Source organism: Bufo gargarizans, chromosome 10, assembly GCF_014858855.1.
Source record: "Bufo gargarizans isolate SCDJY-AF-19 chromosome 10, ASM1485885v1, whole genome shotgun sequence".
NCBI classification, from domain to species: Eukaryota; Metazoa; Chordata; class Amphibia; order Anura; family Bufonidae; genus Bufo; species Bufo gargarizans.
Window position 1 is genome coordinate 93,130,630 of NC_058089.1, and position 16,659 is coordinate 93,147,288.

Consider the following 16,659-nt stretch of genomic DNA (forward strand, 5'->3'; position numbering starts at 1 on the left):
CACTTCAAACAGCTGATCTGGATGGAATGGGTTAGGTTGAGAATTTAGCCTTGTGGGGGACGTTTTAATTTTTACCTCAGGCAGCAGAAAGGCTAGGTGCACCCCTGCCCCTGGCCACAAAGCACTGGGGTGGGGGGCGCCATTTCCATTTCATTTTTCGCCTCAGGCAGCAGAAAAGCTAGAATCGGCTCTGAATACAGACGGCACAGGGCCACAATGACTGAGATCGGAGATAATGCCAATCCTGGACATTTAACCCCTCAGGTTCCGCAGCTAATAGTAGCCACACCATATATGAAAGTGAAACATTTGAAGCTAAAACTGCAGATAATTGAAATAAAATGTTTTCATGTCCTAATTTCAAAAAATTCTATGAAACAAGGTTACTTTTTGAGGGTTTCCACTGTAGGTATACCTCAGAGGCTCTTGAAATGTGACATAGTGCCCAAAAACCATCCCAGCATAATCTGCCCTCCAAAAGCCAAATGGCGCTACTTCCCTTCTGAGCCCTGCAGTGTGCCCACACAGCAGTTTATGACCAGACACTGGGTGTTTCTGTAAACTGCAGAAACAGTTTACAGAATGGATGGAATAATGGTAAATCTGCACAAAAAATGTTTTTTAATTTTCCTTTGAAGGGAAGAATTCCCCCCACAATGCCTTCCGCCATTTTTCTTCCTGAATGTTCCACGGCCATCTTTGCATCTCCCCTGATTGCAGACAACAACATCCATTGACAGGGGTCACGTGACCACTGCAGGAGAGATGTGGTAATGGCTGCAGGAAGGAAACTGGCAGCAGGGACCAGGTGGGTGGGTTGTAAAGTTATGGATAACACCTTTAATACCAATGGAACAAATAAAAGATTAATACGTTTTCTAAAATCAGTTTTGAATCATTTGAGGGGTGTCGTTTCTGAAATGGTGTCATTTATAAAATTCAGAACTGGTCCATTTAAAAGTTTGTTTTGGAAATGTTTCTAAAATTCTAAGCCTTCTAACCTCCTAAAAAAATAAGATGACATTTACAAAATGATGCCTACATGCAACAGACATATGGTGAATGTGAATTAGTAACTATTTTGTGAGGTATCACTATTTGTCATGAAAGCAGAAAAATTCTAATTTAACATATAAAAAAATAAGCACAAACGGTATCTCTGCATCTGAAAACTACCAAAATATTAACAAGAAAAAATACACGTTAAAATACCAGTTTTATAGAATTTTTTTTTCTAGCTGCAAAATAACATATTTGCATATTTAGAAATCCAAAAGAGTTGTAATAACATGTCTGACCATGTAAAATTCCATCGGTATGCAGAGCTGCTCCTATAAAAGGTTCATTTTGACAAAACAGAATGCTTGAGTTTGTAAACTAAAGGAAAAGCTCAATGTTTTCTGTAAGAGGCTTGCATTAGGAATCTCCCAAGTGGAATATTCAGGATCTCCTGGTTCCCTGACATGAATAAACACTAAAGTAACAAGACTAAAGTGTACTCCCTCAGGAAGAATAAAACGAAAAAAGATTGCAAGCATTTTCTTGTTGGGAATATATGAATATATAGAAATAGCTGCTTCCTTAAAATATAGAGAGCGTTACGGTAGTTTTTTGCATCCTGAAAGAAACAATGTAAAGAGAGCTAAAGGTCAAAGTGATCGTAACTATATGAGCCGTACAAGTCATTTCTGGAGTTTGGAAATATTTCTATAAAAATGCTTATCTACCTACAAGAGAATAATTCCTATTAAAGGGGTTGTCCAAGTGTTTAAAGGGCATCTGTCGGCAGATTTGTCCCTATGACACCGGCTGACCTGTTACATGTGCACTTGGCAGCTGAAGGCATCTGTGTTGGTCCCATGTTCATATGTGCCCGTATTGCTGAGAAAAATTATGTTTTAATATATGCAAATGAGCCGTTAGGTGGGGGCGCTGGCTCGGCTATTTCTGTCGGGCCCATAGAAAGGAATGGGAGCGGTGGCCAATTGTCACCGGAGTCCTCTAGCCACCACTTTGCCCACTCTCTTCTCGATCTAGCTGCTGGGACACGCACCTATAAGACAATGGGGACATATCCTAGCAATATGCCCCATTGTCTGAGATGAGACAACATCTTTAAGGCCTCATGCACAGGACCGTATTTTGTATCCGTGTCCGATCCGTATTTTTTGTAGATTGCACACAGACTTTTTTATTTGTATGGGTCCACAAAAAAAAGAAGACAGCGCACAGATGTAATCCACGTGCTTTCCACATCTGTGCGTTTGTTCCTCTGCTTACAGAACATGTCCTAGTCCTGTTTATATTGCGGACAAGAATAGTCATTTCTAGTGGGAGTGAGAAAAATGCAAATTGCACATGGAAGGTGTCTGTCTGACCACAATACGGACACTAGTAAAACATGAAGGATCCGGTTCTTCCAGAGCAGGAGAGCAAGGACATTTCCTTTTTATGATGTTTATATACCTTATCAGAGCACGTGGACAGGGTTGGCATTTATGACATGTTTTTCATGTTCCACCATAGACCAAGTGATCAATATGGAGCTTTGTGTAACCAGAAATACTGCATGTAGGCAATACTACTAGGTTTGGGCATGCTACCATTTGCACATGTTCCAGTTTGCATCAATATCCTTTAAAATAATCAGTTGAAAAAGTAGCTGTAATTTTGTAATTTTTTTTTTACCTTTATTGCTTCTATCTACCGTTCTGGGGTGAGGTCACATGACTGTCTTTCTTATTTCTTGTGAGGTTATGTCCATAGGCGTATCAAAGCAGCAACAGGGGCAGTTATAGGGGAGAGTCTATGTAACTAGCTGAGTGGGAGGAGCTATAAACTAGCTGGGCATTGTTAGGGGTGGTTATAGGGGAGTGTCTATGTAACTAGCGTGGTGGGAGGAGCTATAAACTGGCTGGGCATTGTTAGGGGTGGTGATAAGGGAGTGTCTATGTAGCTAGCAGGGTGGGAGGAGCTATAAACTACCTGGGCTTTGTTAGGGGCAGTGATAGGGGAGTGTCTACGTAACTAGCTGAGTGGGAGGAGCTATAAACTAGTTGGGCATTGTTAGGGGTGGTGATAGGGGAGTGTCCATGTAACTAGCGTGGTGGGAGGAGCTATAAACTAGCTGGGCGTTGTTGGGGCAGAGATAGGGGAGTGTCTATGTAACTAGCAGGGTAGGAGGAGCCAGGGGCGTAGATAAAGGCTCATGGGCCCTGGTGCAAGAGTTTAGCTTGGGCCCCCCATACCTCATTGCTTTGTGGCCAGGGGCAGGGAAGCACATTGCCTTCCTGCTGCCTGAGGCAAAAATTTAAACTGCACCCCCACCATGCCAATTTCTTGACCTAACACCTTCCCTCCAGCCAGAGGTGTAACTTGACCAGCATGCACCTTCTATAAAACAGGTGTCTTCTCATGTGGTACAATGGTCTTTGGGGCCCCTCAGGCTCCTGGGCCTGGTAGCGACTGCTACCTCTGCACCCCCTATAGCTACACCCCTGGGAGGAGCTATAAACTGGCTGGGCATTGTTAGGGACAGTAATAGTGGAGAGTCTGTAACTAGCGGGGTGGGAGGAGCTATAAACTGGCTGGGCTTTGTTAGGGGCAGTGATAGGGGAGTGTCTATGTAACTAGTGGGGTGGGAGGAGCTATAAACTAGCTGACATTTGTTAGGGGCGGTGCTGAAGCTGTGGCAGAGAAAGGAGAAGTGCATCATGGGTTTGGGTTCGATACAGGAACAGGATAAAAAAAAAACAGGGTGAATAGAGGTCAGGAGAATCCAAATTGAAAAAAAAGAGAAGATGTACAAGAGGTAAAAAACTGCATGAGCATATCTGTTAAAAACCATAGTAATCCCGGAAAACCCCTATAAGAATTCTGTAGTATACTACTGGAAATACCGAACAATATCCCTCATCCAGAGATTCTTTTTCATCTGTAAATTGAATGCAAACTGTATTAATTAATGCATTCATTTACTGATATTCCTCACAAAAAAAGAGTCTCAAATTGACTATAATGGTTACAAATGCTGTTAATTGGTCTGCTGTAGTGTCGAGTGATTAAATCTGGAGGATTAGGTGTAGCGATAGGCGCTGCCTTTATGGTCGGACAGAAATATTATTGGATAATCACTGCTGCAGTGTAATGATTTGCATAATCAGCACGTTTGGTTTCTTTAGCCTTTACTTGAAACTAATCACACGCTGTTGAATTGTTGCCATCTGTTATCAGCCGCAGCAGGATGAAGTGCCACTGCATTTATCCTTTACATTGTTAGGCACAGCAGCCCAGATTCATTTAACGCTTTAAAGAAATCTAACGGTTGGCGTTTCTGTCAATTGTATTTCAGTTAACTTTTCGCACCCTGTAAATACAAGAGCATGCAAATTAATACTCCTTGCTCCATATTTGCGAAAGGGTCAACTCCTACCCATATGTCATCTATGAACTATTGGCACTTCGAGGATTCGCAAATATTTAGAATATACTGATATATATTCGTATTTTCGAATATTCTAGATTTTTTTTCATCTGAACCCATGATCCCTCCCTGCTTCTAGCTTGTGGGCCAATGAGAAGGCTGCAATGTCTTTGTCTGAGCTTACCAACATCCCTAGCAACCAATAGGAATGTTGCCTACCCCTTACTATATAAGAACCTCCCCAGCAGCCATTTTCTACAGTTTTTTAAAGTTCTGAGAGAGACAGCAGTGTTATTGCTCTGCTCTGTGCTTTCCACACTACATGTGGAATTATATACCTAACAAAAAAGTGTGAAACAACTGAAAATATGTCATATTCTAGGTTCTTCAAAGTAGCCACCTTTTGCTTTGACTACTGCTTTGCACACTCTTGGCATTCTCTTGATGAGCTTCAAGAGGTAGTCACCTGAAATGGTTTTCACTTCACAGGTGTGCCCTGTCAGGTTTAATAAGTGGGATTTCTTGCCTTATAAATGGGATTGGGACCATCAGTTGCGTTGTGGAGAAGTCAGGTGGATACACAGCTGATAGGCCAACTGAATAGACTGTTAGAATTTGTATTATGGCAAGAAAAAAACAGCTAAGTAAAGAAAAACGAGTGGCCATCATTACTTTAAGAAATGAAGGTTGGTCAGTCCGAAAAATTGGGAAAACTTTGAAAGTGTCCCCAAGTGCAGTCACAAAAACCATCAAGCGCTACAAAGAAACTGGCTCACATGCGGACCGCCCCAGGAAAAGAAGACCAAGAGTCGCCTCTGCTGTGGAGGATAAGTTCATCCGAGTCACCAGCCTCAGAAATCGCAGGTTAACAGTAGCTCAGATTAGAGACCAGGTCAATGCCACACAGAGTTCTAGCAGCAGACACATCTCTAGAACAACTGTTAAGAGGAGACTGTGTGAATCAGGCCTTCATGGTAGAATATCTGCTAGGAAACCACTGCTAAGGACAGGCAACAAGCAGAAGAGACTTGTTTGGGCTAAAGAACACAAGGAATGGACATTAGACCAGTGGAAATCTGTGCTTTGGTCTGATGAGATCTTTGGTTCCAACCACCAGGTCTTTTTGCGATGCAGAAAAGGTGAACGGATGGACTCTACATGCCTGGTTCCCACCGTGAAGCATGGAGGAGAAGGTGTTATGGTGCTTTGCTGGTGACACTGTTTGGGATTTATTCAAAATTTAAGGCATACTGAACCAGCATGGCTACCACAGCATCTTGCAGTGGCATGCTATTTCATCCGGTTTGCGTTTAGTTGGACCATCATTTATTTTTCAACAGGACAATGACCCCAAACACACCTCCAGGCTGTGTAAGGGCTATTTGACCATGAAGGAGAGTGATGGGGTGCTGCGCCAGATGACCTGGCCTCCACAGTCACCGGACCTGAACCCAATCGAGATGGTTTGGGGTGAGCTGGACCGCAGAGTGAAGGTAAAAGGGCCAACAAGTGCTAAGCATCTCTGGGAACTCCTTCAAGACTGTTGGAAGACCATTTCAGGTGACTACCTCTTGAAGCTCATCAAGAGAATGCCAAGAGTGTGCAAAGCAGTAATCAAAGCAAAAGGTGGCTACTTTGAAGAACCTAGAATATAACATATTTTCTGTTGTTTCACACTTTTTTGTTATGTATATAATTCCACATGTGTTAATTCATAGTTTTGATGCCTTCAGTGTGAATCTACAATTTTCATAGTCATGAAAATAAAGAAAACTCTTTGAATGAGAAGGTGTGTCCAAACTTTTGGTCTGTACTGTATATATATTACAGATACCTAGTGGGAGATAGTCAGTGTAGGTTATATCCTGATATAGTGGAGCTGTTCCAGTGCAGGGTGTTAGGTAGTGGGATAGGTTCTGCTGTCCAAACATACATACATACATACAGACATAGTGCGGTGATGTCACAACAATACTTAGTGCACCAATCAGTAATATGTAGTCAGACCCTCTAAAATGTGAAGTTTCGCATATTGCGCCAAAATATGCGCATCATTAATTGCTGATTAGTGCAAACGCAAATATATTGGAGCACTCTATCTGCATATAAAGCTATTGCAATCTTCTGCCGTGCCAACCATTTTCTCCAGTCTCAGGAAACTTTTAGCAGCTTTGAAAATGTAGCAACAGTGACCCACGCCTGTATTGCGCGTGCTTTACGTGAATATTACATTTCCGATTTTCACAATCAAGAAAATAGCGAATTCGCAAATATATGACGAATATTCTCAAAATATCGCAAATTTGAATATTGCCCCTGCCGCTCATCACTACTTGTCACGCTTCGGTGTGGGAAGGAAACACCACATCGAGCATAGAAGGGAACAGGGAATCAGGCCTGAGAACTAGGGAAGGAAGATTGACACCTCCTAGTGAAAACCCTAACTGGCTACTAGTGTTGAGCGAGCATGCTCGGCCGAACACCACGTGTGCTCAAGTCAGTGTATTTAAATCTAATTTTGCCTCTATTTCTATGCAGAAGATCTCTGTACAGTGAGGGAATCCATCAGTGTGAGTCCGCAGCTTAGCAGTCCCTGCTCTGACTCCATTTATAGCTATGTCCATATATGGAGTCAGTGCTTGGGGACACCCAGTGTATTTAAATCTAATTCAGCCTGTATTTCAGAAAAGTTTCTGCCGGGACTCAAACTCACAACCTTCTATATTAGAGGCAAGGCATTTAACCACTCAGCTATATTAGCTGCACAGCCAGTTACTTATTTAAAATAAAAAAATAAAAAAAGAGACTTCTACTGTACTGTACTTCTACTAAGACATATACAGTACAAGTCTCATATCTTATTTTTTTTTAGTGACTGCTGATGCAGCATATAGTGTAGTGGTTAAAGTTCTTGCCTATGATGCAGTAGCTGTGAGTTCAAATCCCATCACAAACTTTAAAAAAAAAAAAAGAGGTTATATTAGGTTTATATATTTTATATTTCTTAGTGTAATTGTAAAAAATGTATGGCACAAAATAAATGTGTAATTACTAGAAGAAAAAAATTCATATATATATATATATATATATATATATATATATATAAAATCATACTTCTGATATATATGAATGCATAATATGTGGGAAACTACTACTGATGTTTTAGCCATAATATATTTACATATATCATAATATATTATATATTATATAAATAATATGTGTAAATATATTATGGCTAAAAACTTACTATACTATACACAGCATATATATATATATATATAGCTTGAGGAAGGCTCGCGATCTGAGCCGAAACGTTGCACCACTGGTGTGAATAAAGGGTTCACCACTTTTACTTCTGGAGTGCCGTTCATTTTTCCTAGTATATATATACAGGTCCTTCTAAAAAAATTTGCATATTGTGATAAAGTTCATTATTTTCTGTAATGTACTGATAAACATTAGACTTTCATATATTTTAGATTCATTACACACCAACTGAAGTAGTTCAAGCCTTTTATTGTTTTAATATTGATGATTTTGGCATACAGCTCATGAAAACCCAAAATTCCTATCTAAAAAAATTAGCATATCATGAAAAGGTTCTCTAAACGAGCTATTAACCTAATCATCTGAATCAACTAATTAACTCTAAACACCTGCAAAAGATTCCTGAGGCTTTTAAAAACTCCCAGCCTGGTTCATTACTCAAAACCGCAATCATGGGTAAGACTGCCGACCTGACTGCTGTCCAGAAGGCCATCATTGACACCCTCAAGCAAGAGGGATAGACACAGAAAGAAATTTCTGAATGAATAGGCTGTTCCCAGAGTGCTGTATCAAGGCTCCTCAGTGGGAAGTCTGTGGGAAGGAAAAAGTGTGGCAGAAAACGCTGCACAACGAGAAGAGGGGACCGGACCCTGAGGAAGATTGTGGAGAAGGAGCGATTCCAGACCTTGTGGGACCTGCGGAAGCAGTGGACTGAGTCTGGAGTAGAAACATCCAGAGCCACCGTGTACAGGCGTGTGCAGGAAATGGGCTACAGGTGCCGCATTCCCCAGGTCAAGCCACTTTTGAACCAGAAACAGCGGCAGAAGCGCCTGACCTGGGCTACAGAGAAGCAGAACTGGACTGTTGCATGTCATTCGTAAATCAAGGTGCCAGAGTCTGGAGGAAGACTGGGGAGAGGGAAATGCCAAAATGCCTGAAGTCCAGTGTCAAGTACCCACAGTCAGTGATGGTCTGGGGTGCCATGTCAGCTGCTGGTGTTGGTCCACTGTGTTTCATCAAGGGCAGGGTCAATGCAGCTAGCTATCAGGAGATTTTGGAGCACTTCATGCTTCTATCTGCTGAAAAGCTTTATGGAGATGAAGATTTAATTTTTCAGCACGACCTGGCACCTGCTCACAGTGCCAAAACCACTGGTAACTGGTTTACTGACCATGGTATTACTGTGCTCAATTGGCCTGCCAACTCTCCTGACCTGAACCCCATAGAGAATCTGTGGGATTTTGGGAAGAGAAAGTTGAGAGACGCAAGACCCAACACTCTGGATGAGCTTAAGGCCGCTATTGAAGCATCCTGGGCCTCCATAACACCTCAGCAGTGCCACAGGCTGATTGCCTCCATGCCACGCCACATTGAAGCAGTCATTTCTGCAAAAGGATTCCCGACCAAGTATTGAGTGCATAACTGAACATAATTATTTGAAGGTTGACTTTTTTTGTATTAAAAACACTTTTCTTTTATTGGTCGGATGAAATATGCTAATTTTTTGAGATAGGAAATTTGGGTTTTCATGAGCTGTATGCCAAAATCATCAATATTAAAACAATAAAAGGCTTGAACTACTTCAGTTGGTGTGTAATGAATCTAAAATATATGAAAGTCTAATGTTTATCAGTACATTACAGAAAATAATGAACTTTATCACAATATGCTAATTTTTGGAGAAGGACCTGTATATATATATATATATTAAAATTAAGTTTAGAATCTATTTCTGAAAAAGTTTGTGACAGGATTTGAACTCATAGCTTCTGCATAGCAGTCCAGAGCTTTAACCACTAAACTATATAGCCAATCTCAAAAAAGAGACTTCTACTGTATAGGTCTCAGTAGAAGTACAGTACAGTATTTTTTTTATTTAATTTTTTTGTTTTTTGGTACCTGGCTATGCAGCTATTATAGCTGAATGGTTAAGTGCCTTGCCTCTAATACAGAAGCTTGTGAGTTTGAATCTTGGCAGAAACTTTTTTGAAATACAGGCTAAAATAGATTTAAATAGACTGGGTTGTCCCCAAGCACTGACACCATATATGGACATAGCTATATATGGAGTCAGAGTAGGGACTCCTAAGCTGAACTAGAGTCCCGACACCCTCCCCTCTTCAGAGCAGGGGGTGCCTGGGGTTCTACCATTGACTTTCATTGTGCTCAGGTGCTCAGTAGAACACCTGAGCATCGCAAAGTGTTCTACTCAAGCACACAAGCACTTTGGTGCTCGCTCAACACTACTGGCAACTATTATGAACAGACCCCAGAGGTAGATGAGTTTATACGCAGGAATACCTAGAGTCCTATCTAGCCCTATAGGACCCTGGTACTACTGGCAGGGACGAGACTACCTGTTCTTCCAAAAGTAAGGACGAACGGGAGTCTCCTTCAGGCCTAATACAAACAATAGGGAAATGCAACACACAGAACCAAAACAAAATACAAAAGGGAAAGGAAATACTTAACTTCAAAGGAGCAATGGAAGCACCAGGAACTCAGCTGAGATCCAACCACAATATATCCAAAGGTCCAAACAGAAGATATAAATAACACAGCATTGTGGGAGAAGCAACTATAAATAGAGAAGGTTAAATGACCCGAATAGCCACACCTGGAGAAAGAAGGTGTGGCAAGCACCAGAAACAACACAGACGTCATTTGATCCAAACGGAAAACATGTTAGATCAAACCCTGTGTTGCCAGTCTCACCGATCTCCTGCCTCCTATCGCGATACATTTTTGTAGCGGCTATAATCAGGAGTTCTAAGAAGCTGGAATGGTAATTTTTATCTGATGAGACAATCCCCTGTAAAGCATACCTGAGTTTTTTTTTGTTTGTTTTTTAAGTTTGCATAATAGCTGTGCTTCTTTGTACAATCTGTGAAGGAACAGGTCTTTTTTAATCTTCCCTAATGTCTCCTAATTATTCCCCTCTTCAGCTGCACAGCTAGATGCATTTCTTTCAGAAGCAGAGGGAGTCTTCCTTCTGTGAAATTTGCCAGCGCAGTACTTCTGTGCTGTCCTTTCCTTTACTTCCCATTATCTTTGTTTCCAGCTCCGGAGATTACAGAACAGACACTGTAAGGAGGGAGAGATCACACTTACAGAAAGGTAGGACACTTCTATGAATTCAGAAGCAGTGTAGAATCAGTTCATTTATCAGGTTCAGGCTCTTAGCTACCATAGCTGACATGCCCCCACTTCCTCTCTGCCATCTTCTGTGTCTATGTTAAGTAGGGACCGATCTTGCCTGACATCAGGCAGAGGACTGCAACTTAGGTGGGAGTGAGAACCCTAGTAGCCATGACTTTACAGTTTGTTTGTTTTTCAGGTGGATGCAGGCATATTTTTTAAAGGAATTGATTTAGAAATTTGCTAGTTACACCATTCTCTATTAAATAAATTGAAATTGTGGGAAAGTACAGCGACTCTTTAATCACAACACATGCATATTTGGGGCATAGAGATTACATTACATCACTTTTTTTCTGCTGGCCAAACCATACAATACAAGCACAAGTGTGAAGACAGTGCCCAGATAGTGCACACCTTGCCCAGATAAATAATGTATACAAACAGCACTGAGCTTATTCAGATTTTTTTTTTGGGCTAAAAAAATGGCAGAGCCGCACTTGTGTATAAGGACCCTATAGGTCAATATGTGTTGGTAGTTTTGCCAGTACATGACTTTTTGGTTTATTCGCATGTACGCCATTAATAAGTGTAACAAGTCCTCGATAAAGCTAGAACCCCATAACAATTACTTCTTTAGTCGCGCTTTCTCCTCATGCTGAAGCGGCATTTGCTTTGTGAGTCATTAAACTCCAGTTTCCACTCAGTTTGGATCTTAATAGCACCACAGTACCCCGGACTGGTAATTTCATTCGACGTACTGTAGTAGATAAAGTCAGTGAGTAAATATCTTCTCATCTTTTAATTAACTACAGATTAAACACCAGAGAAATGAAGGCTCTTTATTGATGAGAGCACTACCTGGTGAATTAGCCATTGCTAATATAGTACTTTTTTTTTCATATAGTTATTAAATATTAAAGTCACAGTTCATGCGGCACTGGAAATAATATGAAAAATGGGACTCGAGAAGTGGTATGAATGAAAAGGTCAGGAATAACATTCATCTATTACACCTGTCACATCAGAAAAATGTTAACAAATCGAAACCATATTTTGCAAGATATATATTGTCCTGCTCTGAAACCCTTTTGGGAAGCCCCTTCCCCAGACCAGTGGAGGAAAGCATAGTTACCTGATCCTTCAGTTCTCACGACACCACTGCGGCCAGTCATTGGCTGCAACCATACTCATAATGCCCATCCATTTCAGAAGTTGATAAGCAGGGACTGGTTCCAGAGTGTGATGAATCAAAGGAGCTGGAACTGAGCATGAGGGAGCAGATAAGTATACTTCCCTCCACAGATCCAGTGGGGAAGTGTTTCAAACGTGGACAAATCTTTTTACCTCTTCGCGACATGCACCCTACATGCTTGTTTCTTTTTAAAGATGGCCCCTCTCAGAAGCTGAGCGGGCACCATAGAGCCCGGGTGCCTCTAACAAAACACCTGTACTATTAAAATATAAACACATTCATCCCATACGGTGAACGCTGTAACAGAAAAAAAATCAATATGGCTGATTCATACATTTGTCAGTTCACCTACCAAAACAAATGTAATAAAAAGTCATCAAAAAGTCATACACCCCCCAAAATAGTATCAATAAAAATACAGCTCTGTAGACAAGACTATAAAAAAAAGTTATGGGGGTCAGAATGTGATGATGCAAAGAAAAAAATATTTTCTGTATTAAAAACACAAGAAAAACTATTTAAATGTGGTATTGTTGTAATTCTACTGACCCAGAAAATGAAGTTAGCAGGTCACTGCCATCACTGATCGCTATTGTTTGCCATTGATGGCTACAACAGAGTAGAATGCCTACTGCCATCATGCATAGTATGGAGACATTCGGGTGTCATGGTGTGGGGCGTCATTAGCTACCTTCGCTGCTCCCGTCTGGTATTCATGGAGAGAACAGCCTTCAGTATGTCCAGGACACTGTGGAACCAGTCCTACTGCCTTTTTTTGATTCAGTCAGGAGATGTGATGTTCCAACAAGATAAGGCCTTCCCACACATTGCTCATGCTACACAATGTGCTTTTTTGGGTATCCAGCAGCTCCCCTGGACTGCTCAATCACCAAATCTACCCCCCATTGAGAATGTTTGGGACTGGATGAGGACATGGATCCCCCAAGCACTATGAGTCCAAGTTGAAACAGCTTAGAATGACATACCACAGGAGGATATCTAGCATCTGTATGACCGTTACCATGCCAGAGATGCCATCCAGTATTAATGTGACCCTGCCTCAGCATATACCCTGGTGTAGAACCCAAAAGAAAGGGGCCACCACCTTGGTTGTGTGATCACTAACCATGCACCACTAACAGTTTACTTTGTCAATCTCAGCATAATCGTTTCCAGACATATGTTTTACAGGGGTTATTTTCTCATTTTCCGAGTGCATTTACCCTTAAAATTAGGAACTTTAAAATGTAAAAGTCCCATAGTGCGACAAACAAAGATGTTTGCATAAAAATAAACATAAAAAAAAAATTACACCATCAAAGGCGAGAAGTTATAATTGTTGGAATAAAATGAAAACCATTCCTGAATCCCAAAGTAGCTTAGTTCTCCAGGCTAAGAGTACTGATGACCTATCCTCAGAATAGGTAGTCGATATCAGATCGGTGGGTTCTGACACCTGTATCCCCCACAGATCAGCTCTTTCGAGTATAGGAGACTATTTTACTGAGCAGAAACAGAAGGCGCCATACACTGTGTAGTTTCTGACGTCAGCCACTACACAGTATATAGAGCTGTCAGCCTCCAGCTTTTTTCACTGTATAGTTTCCGCTGCCATGACAATCCAAAACAGCTAATTGATGGTGGTGTTGGTGTCGGACCGCATCCAACTGGATATTGATAACCTATCTAGAGGATAGGTAATCAATATCTTTTGCCCAGGGAACCCCTTTAATGGGTTAAAAACATTATACATTCACACAGGAGATGATAAAAAATTATCACTTCATTTTTACTAACCTTCGGGACATTTTTATATAAATTGAAGCTCCATTAAAATTCTGAATCAAAGGGTTCTGGCAATTTGGTAATATTTAGATATTTCCTGGACTAACCAAGAACATATCATTAGGTTCAATAGGTGACATGAAAGATTTTTCTGTTATTTTGACAATTAAATTCACGTTAAAAAAGCATTGGTAACAAACTCAATGACATTATAGTTATTACAGTCTTCACTGTTACCTGTGTCTGTCCTCCTTTCATCTGCCTATGTTCTACCCACCTTCAGCTAGGCACTCTACTATATCTACCTGTATTAATTCATATCACATAGACTTTATGCATACGGCAATATCCAATTTTTGGTCCCCAAATAATGGATTTTTGAAAAACAGCTAATATGTGCAATGAAAAAAAAAATAGATGTGTGTGCAGCGAGCCCCTTAAGGAGCCAGTGCAGAGAATGGGAGTGGTAGTGGCCCTGATGAGATGCTGCATCATGGTGTACTCCCTCAGGACATTACTCTCTGGGGTTCGGTGCAGTAGAAATGTAGTTTAAAGAATCAGGCCAGAAGTAAATGTATAAAAGTCTCTCTTTACTTAGTGCACATCCAGCAGTATAAAGTAGAAAATATAGATTCTGGCACCATATGAGGACTTATGGTGGCTGGTTGGATGGCTATTCATTGGAACTAGCAGGCACTTGTGGATATAGGTGTCCACTGTAGTATAGGCTTAATGTTAGTCTGGTCTAGCAATAGTTTAGGTAGGTGGTGGTGTCTGAGGTGTTGTCCCTCACCTTTCAGCAGTATCTGTAATGCTCTAAGGCCTCTTTCACACGAGCGTGTCCGGATAAGGTCCGGATGCGTTGCGGCAAACCCGCGCGAGTAGGTACCCAATTGCAGTCAGTTTTAACTGAGATTGCGTTGTTCAGTTTTTATCGTGTAGGTGCAATGTGCTTTGCACGCGCGTGATAAAAAACTGAATGTGGCACCCAGACTCGAACTTCTTCACAAAAGTTCAGGTTTGGGTTCAAGGTTGTGTAGATTGTATTATTTCCCCTTATAACATGGTTATAAGGGGAAATAATAGCATTCTTAATACAGAATGCATAGTGCAATAGGGCTGGAGGGGTTAAAAAAATTACAAAAATTTAACTCACCTTAATCCACTTGTTCGCCCAGCCGGCATCTCTTCTGTCTTCTTCTTTGAGGAATAGGACCTTTTGATGACGTCACTGTGCTCATCACATGGTCCATCACATGGCCTTTTACCATGGTGATTGGTCATGTGACGGACCATGTGATGAGTGTAGTGACGTCATCAAAGGTCCTATTCCTTGCTGCGATTTTCACGTAATGCAAAAGTGATGCGTGAAAATCACCGCTCATGTGCACAGCCCCATAGAAATGAATAGGTCTGGATTCAGTGCAGGTGCAATGCGTTCACCTCACACATTGCACCCGCGTGGAAATCTCGCCCGTGTGAAAGAGGCCTAATACTGCTGATCACTTTGTTGTCTTGTCACACAGATGCTTTCTGGAAGCAGTGTTCTTGATTTTGCCAATCTCTCTGGAGTGTTGGTCTCACAGGAGAATAAGCTGTCATATGTGCTTCTCTCCCTTCTGTGTCAACTAAAACTGCACCTCCTAGCAGGAAGTAGGACCAGCCTACAACTACCAACCATACTCTTCCTAGCTGGAATACCTGGTCAATACATTAAAATACATAACAATACATATTAAATATTGCAGATAACTCCAGGTCTGGGGAAAAATATGGTTATTAGGTCTTACTATCCATCTCCTTTATGGGGCCCAGCTCCCTTTAACAGTGGAGCTGGGACCCATAGCAGCTGCATGATTTGGAATCTAATACCCAGGACTACGATATTGATTCACGGGAGAAGGAATATTAGGACAAACGCTACTATAAAATACAAAGAAGAAAGGGCAAATTTTTTAATCACTATTGTTTTTGCTTATAATTGACATTCTAAAGTTACTGTAAACAACACTATATATCTTATTTGTATGCTTATTGCAATTACAGGACTTTGTTTTCACATTTGAGCCTTAAATGATGGTAAAGTGAACGTCTGCTACACCGCAGCTTGTTATGTCTGGTATTTGCACGGGATTGCAAGTTTTAATAGCAATGCACCGAAAGTGATAAAATGGTGTAAAGTGTCTTCAATGTGACCCGGCTGAATGCGTTCCTCAGCAGTGCCTGCTACACTAGCACCATCTTCTGTATTCCAGAGGTAACAAGAGGCATTTCAGCTATAGGTCACACATCGTAAGGCTTTATTGCAGCCATGGTAGTTTTTTGAATTGTAAACCAATCTTTAATTTTAACATTTAATAAAAGCAAAATAATTAATTAAAACATATTCATTTTAATTAAACAAAATGCAGAAATAACAAAAAAAAAAAATGCACTGCTCACAAAGTCTTCATTCACACGTCTGTATACATATTTTGGTCCACAAACTACAGGTCCGCAAAAAACGGATATCTTCCTTGTGCATTCCGCATTTTTCTCACTCCCATCAATACAGACCAGTACGGCAGTACAGACCAGAATAGGACATGTTCTATAATTTGCAGAAAGGCCAGAAGTATCCACAAAAATCCCGTATGTGTGCATGACCCCAAAGAATTGAATGGTTCTGCGTGCTAACCACAAAAAACATGGATGGCCTCAGAATAGGTCACATTCACATGGCAGCGCACGTAGTCCTTGCACCTCTTACTAGGTAGCTACAGGTATTATGTGTGCCACAGTATGATGCTAAAGTAATGCTTTTTAAAGGATAATGGGACTTATTTATTATACTGAAATACGCCTAAATGTC